The following is an 8829-nucleotide window of genomic DNA, read 5'->3' on the forward strand; positions in this document are numbered from 1 at the left end:
TGGTTCTTTATGGCTTCGCATATATCCTCCTTAGAGGTGATCTCGTCTATGTCTCTGGACTCGACTGTACCGCGTTCTTTCAGGCTTCTAACTGCCGCCTGATCACCTAGTAGGGAGCTTACAAAATTCAGCACTTCCATTTTTTCTCCGTTTTTGTTCAGCTGCAGCAGTCGGTCGCCTTTCTGTGTTCTTCTGATTTTGTGGACCACTTCGTCTAGCTGTTTTAGTTTGGGTTCGCCTTTAACTTTGCGCAGCATTTCAGTGTAGGAGAGCTTGTCGGTCGCAACTATAACGACTGCGTCGGGCTTTGTTCTATGAGTTTGCAGTTTGCGGTCCTTCTTCTTCCTGGCCGTACCTTGTTGCTGGTCCTTGCTGGTAGCCCGTGTACTTTGGTCGGGCTTCCGCGGGGCTCCCTTGGACGTACTGGCCACGTTACGACGCTTGACAGTTGGTGCGTCTATATCACACGGCTGTCTTCTTTTTGCGGCACTCGTCTTCGGATTGGCCTCCGGAGCATCTATCTTGTTCACCCCTCTTAGGCTAGGGCAAGTGTTCATTTGAGCGGCTTTATCGACCTTGTCAATGGCATCTCTCATGGCTTGATAAATGGACTGGCTTTTGCCGTCCTCCACCATTTCCACCAATGCCTCTATGTGGTGGCCCAGCCTTACAAAGGGCTCCGTGTCCCCCGCATCTGTCGTAGGCACTCTCTTTAAATTGGTAGGCGACTGTGGCTATGCTCGGCCGCCAACCGGCGATCGTAGCATTCTGCTACTCGCCCTAAACGGGTTCTCGTCGCTCAGATCACTGGCGTGAACGCCACTGTCTGCTTTTTTTGTCGTACCGGCAGACATCGGCGTTGCTACTTTGGGTTTATTTGTGTTATTCATGTTTTATTTTATATGGACCCCAACTGGGAAGCCGCTACCTGGTTCCGCTGGTGTAGTTGCTGTTAGAACCCCATGGTAATCTTTGCAAGCAATAAGGCCATACAGTGGGTTGACACTAGCCCTTATGAGACTACCGGTCAATGCCAGATCCAGCGTTGTACCAGGAGTTCTTCTCAACTTGGCCTACGCCCACCAACTTAACGGTGCACCCTGGAATGTACTTCCCAGACTTCCCATAATTTTAAGGTAACGGAATACTGCCACCACCAGCTCGAAATCGTCAATTCAAGTAGGTGTTCCGGTATGCCATAATCAAGACCTTACCGAACTCGGTCTTGCTGCTTATCCATAGGCTTCGTAGAACTGTCTCCCTACGTGCCACCCTCATACCAAGAGTTAAAAGCACCTATTCAAAGGACGGAGCTTATTCGTCCTGTCGCCGAAGATTTGCAGGGTTATGCGGCCTTTTCAACCGCCCCTTCCCTCTTGGTCGGGGACTGCTTATTGGTTATTCGCAGCTAGCCTACTGATATACCCTTGGGTACATGCATGCCGATCACGATCCGCCACCTGTGGTCTCCACAGTAGCCTGAGCCCAGCCTTGTAAAGGTATGTTTTTTTTTCTTTTCTTTGTGAGCTGCAAAACCGTCAGCAGGCGCCCATTAGGGCAGTGCGAGACTTTAACCCGCTAAAAACCGGCCCTCCTATTCCCTACCCTGTGGCACGACCGTTTAGGTATAGCTTCACAGGGAGGATAGCCGTTTAGTCACTACTTAAAAGCCTACGTTGACGCTCTTCGTGTCTTTGTTTTCGCATAATATTTGCGGCAAAGATTCCCACCGCCTTCCATATTTTCAGGTCGTGCAGCATATTTGTCAAGCGATTTTCGGGGAAAGGTAACACTCCAATTTCCGTCTGTAGTCTCTGTCGTTCGTTATAATATTTCGGACAGACAAAGAAAACATATTGAGCGTTTTCGATGCACTTACAAAGACTACAGAATGGGTCCTGCTCTATTTCAAACCTATTCAAATATGACGTAAAGCAACCATGGCCGCTGATTACCTGTGTCAAATAAAAGTCAACCTCACCATGTTGCCTATTCACCCAGAACCGTAAATCTGGTATGAGTCGGCGCGTCCACTTACCCTTACCCGCTCTGCTCCAGCGCTCCTGCCACTCTTTCACCAGTCGCTGATTTGCTGGCTGATTAGCCGCTTCACCCGACAGTCTGTGAAATTCGGCTCTATACAGATCTTCTTTAGCACACAGTTCGATTGGCGTCATGTCAGCGATAACCAGGGTCGCACCCCCCGACTCCGTCCGATACGTGGCGCACACCCTTAGAGCGCATAGTCTATTTGGTGATTCGATGTCTCCCGTGCATGACGGTATAGCAAAGGCCTTTTTCCAACCGAAGAGCCATAATCAATTGTCGCAATTACCACTTCTGCGATCAGCTTTCTATGGTCCTGCCTACGGCCTCGTAAGTCTGGCAGTAAGCGCGCCAGCGACTTTGCTACCTTCGCTGCCTTTTTGCCCGTGTATTGCAGATGCCGTTTAAATGAAAGTCTGCAGTCTATCGTCACTCCTAGGTATTTTATGGCTTCTTGAGACTATATTCTCGTATCTCCCACCCGGATAGTCACTTTCTCCATTTTCTTTCTAGAAGAGATTAATACCGCTTCTGTTTTCTCATCCGCCAACTCTAAATCCACTGACCGCAGCCACCTCTTGATCATGTCGGTGGTTTTATTCGCTGTATGGTAATACCCTCCAGAGTTTTCGCCACGATAGTTATCGCTATGTCGTCAGCAAAACCCACGATGGATGCTCCCTCTGGGAGAGATAGTCTCAGAATATCATCGTACATTATGTTCCACAGTGTAGAGCCTAGGACTGATTCCTGAGGTACCCCTCCAGTGATCAGCCTCTCTCTGCACCTTTTATCTGTAACATATCTCAGTTTCCTGCCAGTAAAATAACTAGCCACTATATTTATCAGATACGGTGGGACTCTTCTTTCCTGTAGGGCAGCTATGACGCAATACCAGTTTGCTGAGTTAAATGCATTCTTAATGTCTAATGCTATTACTAAGCAATACTTTTTATTGCCTTCCATCCAACGTGTACCTTTAATCGCTTCTGCTGCGGTATTTGTGACCATCTTTATTGCATCCATTGGGCTTTTCTACTTCCTGAAGCCGTATTGGAAGTCCGACAGCCCTTTAGATATCTCCAGAGATGCTTCTAAACGATTTCGAATGATCTTTTCGTACACCTTGCCTTTCGTATCCAATAGACAAATAGGGCGGTATGCAATTGCAACTTGCGACGGCTTATTTGGCTTTGGCAGCAACATCAGCGTTTTTTTTTCCACTTATCTGGGAAAATTTGTTCTTTCAAACAAGCAATGAATGTGCTCGCAGACATATCGGGCCTTGCCAACAAAGCTTGCTTAATAGCGCAATTAAGGATACCATCAGGGCCCGGCGCTTTCTTGACTTTTATTTCTTTTGCAATGGCAGCAATCTCCTCAGGCCCGGTGAGTTTAATGTTGTCACTCTCCTCGCTCAGTGGCACATACACGAACATGGCTTTCTGTGGGAACAGTGTGCCAATTATTTCTTCCACAAATTCTGCACAGCTTGGTTGCTCAGAATACTTTAATTTCTTCATTACCAGCTTATACGCCATCCCCCATGGGTCCTCATTAATCTCATTAATCAGTTTGTGGAAACAGTTCTTGCTGACAATTATCGCTTTTTTTAAGAGCCTTCTCCTGAGTTTCAACTCTTCTTGGTGGCTGAGATAAGCACTAGTCCCTCTCGATCTTTGGTAGACACGCCTCGCTCTGTTACAATCAGACCTTAGTTCGGCTGTCTCATCTGTCTACCAGTATACTGGCTCCTTGGTCTTATAGAAACAACGTCTTGTCATTGAACCGTCACAGGCTTTTATAATCCGTGCTAAAACCTCCGCAACGGCAGCCTGAGCTGAGTTTCTGGGTTCTGCTTCTTCCAGAATATGTTCGAAGAGTTGCTTGTCAAGAGATTCTGGTTTCCATTTGGGCCCCCTGATACGTAGTTTTACCGTGTTCGCCCGCTGGCTCTGCTGCAGTTCCCAGATTATTGCCGCGTGGTCACTGTGTGTATATATGTCACTAATACCCCATTCTATACGCAAGGCCAATGCACTGCTGGCCATGGTAATATTGATCGCGGAGCCACGACCGTCTCTGTTGAACGTGTTTTCATTACCTTGATTTTCCCGGCTTCCGTGGATGTATTTTTGTATGTTTTCTTTTTTTTTTTTTTTGTTTTACTCTGTGAGCTGGAGGTACAAAATCTTCAAAAGATACTGCTGGATCTTAATAGCAGCATGCACGATTCACCATCCCTGACGCATACGTACTAAAAACTACCGCCCACACACACTTCGTCTACCACTCTCCCCCACGGGACCACCGTTAGGTATTACTTCACGGGGGCTGGTTGTCGCTAGAACGCTTCTGATGGTGGGACCTCAGTGGAATACACTATCGGCTTCCACTCCCTCTGCTCTCCACCCGTTGTCTCTCCAATCGCCGCAACTCCACGAGAGTATTGCTAGCGAAAGAGTCTACGGCGTTCTAGACTGCTGCACTGCCGACCATTAGGCTCAATACATCGTTAGGTGGCACTTGAGGCCGCCCATTCTCAAACCTGCTGCAGTAACACATTACATGCTCTGCGTCCTCCTCCATATCCTCGCATATCGGGCAGTTAGGCGAGCTGTCTTGCCCCAATCTGTGTAGATATTTCCGAAATCAACCATGGCCAGTCAGAAGCTGAGTTAAGTAATAATTTACTTCACCGTGCCGTCTTTCAATCCAACGTCTTATGCCAGGGATAAGAACGAACGTCCATCTTCCTTTGGTCGTTCAGGTAGCACTAGCGCCGCTTCCTCCGACACGGTCCGGAATGCGCAAATCTGTCTCAGGGCACTGAGGCGATATATCGCAGCCAATTGTCGGAGTGCCGCCTTTACACTCAATGCACTCGCCCATACTGGGCTCGCGTACATGATGACTGAGGTCACCACTGTGGCTATGACCTTCCTCCTAGCTGCTTTCAGCCCCCCCCCCCCCCCCACGTTTGGCATAATCCTTGCCAATGCCGTCTGGATGCCTGTCGCTTTCTTCGCCACGTAGTCGATGTGTCGCCTGAAGTTGAGGCGGTGATCAATTATCACTCCGAGATATTTGAGCGCGGGGACTGACTGCACAATGTGGTCCCCGATTCTTATCTCGCACGTCTCTAGTTTCTTCCGGCTGCTCACAAGCACGACTTCCGTTTTGTGTTCAGCCAGCTCTAGGCCCACCTTATTTAGCCACCCTTTAATACGCATGATTGCCTCGGTAGCTTTCGCTTCTATATCGGCAATATGCTTTGCAACCACCACTATCGCAACATCATCGGCGAATCCAATGCTCGTTGTGCCGGTGAGCAGCTCCAACCTCAGGACATCGTCATACATGATGTTCCACAAAAGAGGGCCAAGAACTGACCCTTGTGGGACGCCTGCTGATATTTTATACTGTTCTGTGCCGTTTTCGCTTTCATACACCAACGTACGGTTCGACAAGTAACTCGTTATGGTGTCCAATAGATACCTTGGGACCCGCGTTCTTATAAGAGCCCTGCGGACAGCTCCCCAATCCGCCGAGTTAAAAGCGTTTTTAACGTCCAGTGTAATCAGGGCACAGTATTTCTTGTCGCCCCCTTTCCATCTATCCCCGGCTATGGCGTCGGACGCCAGCCTCACTACGTGATTTATGGCGTCTATTGTCGACCGCGCCCTTCTGAAGCCGTACTGGTTATCAGATAGCGCACCGTTTTCTTCGGCTACTCTCAGCAGACGCTCGTAGACTACTGACTCTAGCAGCTTGCCCATCGTATCCAGGAGACAGATATGCCTGTACGACGACGGGTCAGCCGGCGGCTTGTTACCTTTCGGGATCAACACCAGTCTCTGCACCTTCCACTTCTCCGGAAAGACTCTTTCTCTGAGGCACTGTTGCATAAGCTGGGCAAATATCTCAGGCCTTACCCTAATCGCTGCCTTCAGGGCTTTATTAGGGATTCCATCCGGACCTGGCGTCTTTTTGTCGCCAATTCTTTTGCCGGCCGCAAGCACGTCCTCCGTGGTAACAACCGGCGGTGGCCCCTGCTCCCTTCCGAAGAAGTCCACCGCTACGTACGGCAGCTTTTGTGGGAAAAGTGTTGACACAATTCTGCTCAGCGTGACAGGGCACGTGACAAATGGCCGGCCGTGCCCTTTAAGTCTCTTGAGGACCACCTTATACGCGGTTCCCCATGGGTTGACATCAGCCTCTCTGCAGAGAGCCTCAAAACAGCTTCTCTTACTGCGCCTAATGGCTTTCTTTAGGTCCCCGCGCAAGCATTTGTAGACGTGGACCCGACTGTCGAAGCCTGGCTTCCCCCTTGATCGCTGCACTAATCTTCTGGCCTTAAGGCACTCCTTCCTAGCCGAGCTTATTTCTGCGTTCCACCAATAGCACGGGGCGCCTTTTTTGCACGTTCTTCTCCTAGGCATTGAGGCGTCGCATGCTTCGTTGATAGCAGTATACACATCGCGTGCGAGCAGCTCAGCTGTATCACCATTTATGGCTTGAGACGAGAATATCAGCCTAAAGGTTTCCTCGTCGAACGACGTGTCGTTCCACTTCGGACCCCTTTGAGTCCGGCCTATATCTCCTCTGCCTCGCCGAGCCTCAACCTCCATAAAGATGGCTTGGTGGTCGCTGCCCGAGTAGCCTTCACTGAGCGTCCATTTGCACTTTGGCACCAGACTATCACTCACGAAAGTGATATCGATCATTGATCCAAAGCCTGCTTTTCTGAACGTGTGTTTTTGTCCGTCATTCATCAGCGCCAGTGGTAGCATTGCAAACGCTTCCAATAGGGCACGGCCTCTAGCATTGGTGATTCTACTGCCCCATTCCACCGCCCAGGCGTTAAAGTCCCCAGCAATTATGACCAGTGATTTGTTGCGGGCATCCGCCACTAGATCATCTAGCATGTACAGGAACTCTTCCTGCGTTCAGCTTGGGGGTGCATAGCAGCTATAGCAATGTATGTCCCGAGCTCTCGCCTTCGCGAAGCCATTGTGCTGGGCGCTTTCATCCAGGAGTGCAAAATCCGGTGACCAGATTGCTGCTTTCCCTGCGGCATCGGTAACCCATCCGCCACGGTTCATGCTTCTGAATGGCTCGCTGATCAACACCAGGTCTATCTTCTCTTCTATGACCGTCTGTCTGAGCAGATCATGAGCTGCCTCGCCGTGATTGAGATTAATTTGCATAATTCTCATCTGCGTCCTCTAGCAGCTAAAGCTCGTTTGAATAACGGGCACTTACTGCTCCCTGCTACGTGTTTAGCGTCAGCACTTGGTACGCCTTTACAGGAAAAGCACAGGGGATCTTTTAAGCACACTTTTGCGATGTGCCCCTCCTCTCCGCATCGTCGGCAAACCTTTGATCGGTCGCATATCCCTTTACAATGCTTGGCAATGTGTCCGAATTCCAAGCAATGGTAACACTTCACCAGTGCTCTGTGCTCCCTTAGTCGGCACACCACCCAGCCTACTCTTAATTTACCACCAACTAGCAGCTTGTTGGCTTCGTCTTGCGACAGGCTGATTATTGCCGTTTGCGTGCCACCGTAAGCCTTTCTCAAGCTAACTACCTCTGCGTTTGCCAGCCCATATTGGCTCTTTATGGCCTCGCAGATGTCCTCCCTTGAGGTGATTTCGTCGACATCCCTGCATTCGATGGTACCGCGTTGCTTCAGGCTTCTAACTGCCGCCTGGTCACCAAGTAGGGAGCTCACTGCATTCTTCAGCTCTTCCGTTTTCTCCCCGTTTTTGTCCAGTTGCAGCAGTAGGTCGCCTTTCTGTGTCCTCCTGATTTTATGGACCACTTCACCTAGCTGCTTCAGTTTGGGATCGCCTTTGACCTTACGCAGCATTTCGGCGTAGGAGAGCTTGCCGGTCGCGGCTATAACGATGGCGTCCGGTTTCCCTCTACGGACTTGCGGTGTGCGGTCCTTTTTTTTCTTGGCCGCCACTTGTTGCCAGTCCTCGCCAGTAGCCCGCGTACCCTGATCGGTGGGCTTCTGCGCGGCCCCCCTTGGGCCCACTGGCCACGTTACGACGCTTGGCAGTTGGTGCGTCTATATCGCCGGGCTGTCTTCTTTTGGAAGCGCTTATCTTCGGATCGGACTCCGGAGCGTCTTTCCTGCTCACCCCTCCTAGATTACGAGGGGGGGTCGTTTGAGCAGCTTTATCGACCTTGTCGAACTTGCCACTCCGATCGGCCCTCGTCTGGTCTCTTAGCAGCGCGCACTGTTCGTAGGCCATTCTGATGCCCTCAATGGCATCCCTCATGGCTTGGTGAATGGACCGTCTTTTGCCATCCTCCAACATTTCTACCAGTGCCTCTATAAGGTGGCCCAGCCTTACAAAGGGCGCCGTGTCCCCCGCATCTGTCGTAGGCACTCTCCTTAGCTCGGTAGGCGACTGTGGCTGTGCTCCGCCACCAACCGGCGATCGTAGCATTCTGCTACTCGCCTAAAAAGGGTTCTCGTTGCTCAGGTCACTGGCGTGAACCCCACTGTCTGCTTTTTTTGTCGAACCGGCAGACATCGGTGTTGCTACTTTATTTTTATTTGTATTTGTATTCATGTTTATGTTATATGGACCCCAACTGGGAAGCCGCTATCCGGTTCCGCTGGTGTAGTTGCTGTTAGGACCCCATGGTTATCTTTGCAAGCAGTGAGGCCATGCAGTGGGTTGACGCTAGCCCTTATGAGACTAGCGTTCAGTGCCAGGTCCAGCATTAGCCAGGAGTTCATCTCAACTGGGCCTACACCCACCA

The sequence above is a fragment of the Glossina fuscipes genome, unplaced genomic scaffold (genome assembly GCF_014805625.2).
Source record: "Glossina fuscipes isolate IAEA_lab_2018 unplaced genomic scaffold, Yale_Gfus_2 1, whole genome shotgun sequence".
Lineage (NCBI taxonomy): Eukaryota > Metazoa > Arthropoda > Insecta > Diptera > Glossinidae > Glossina > Glossina fuscipes.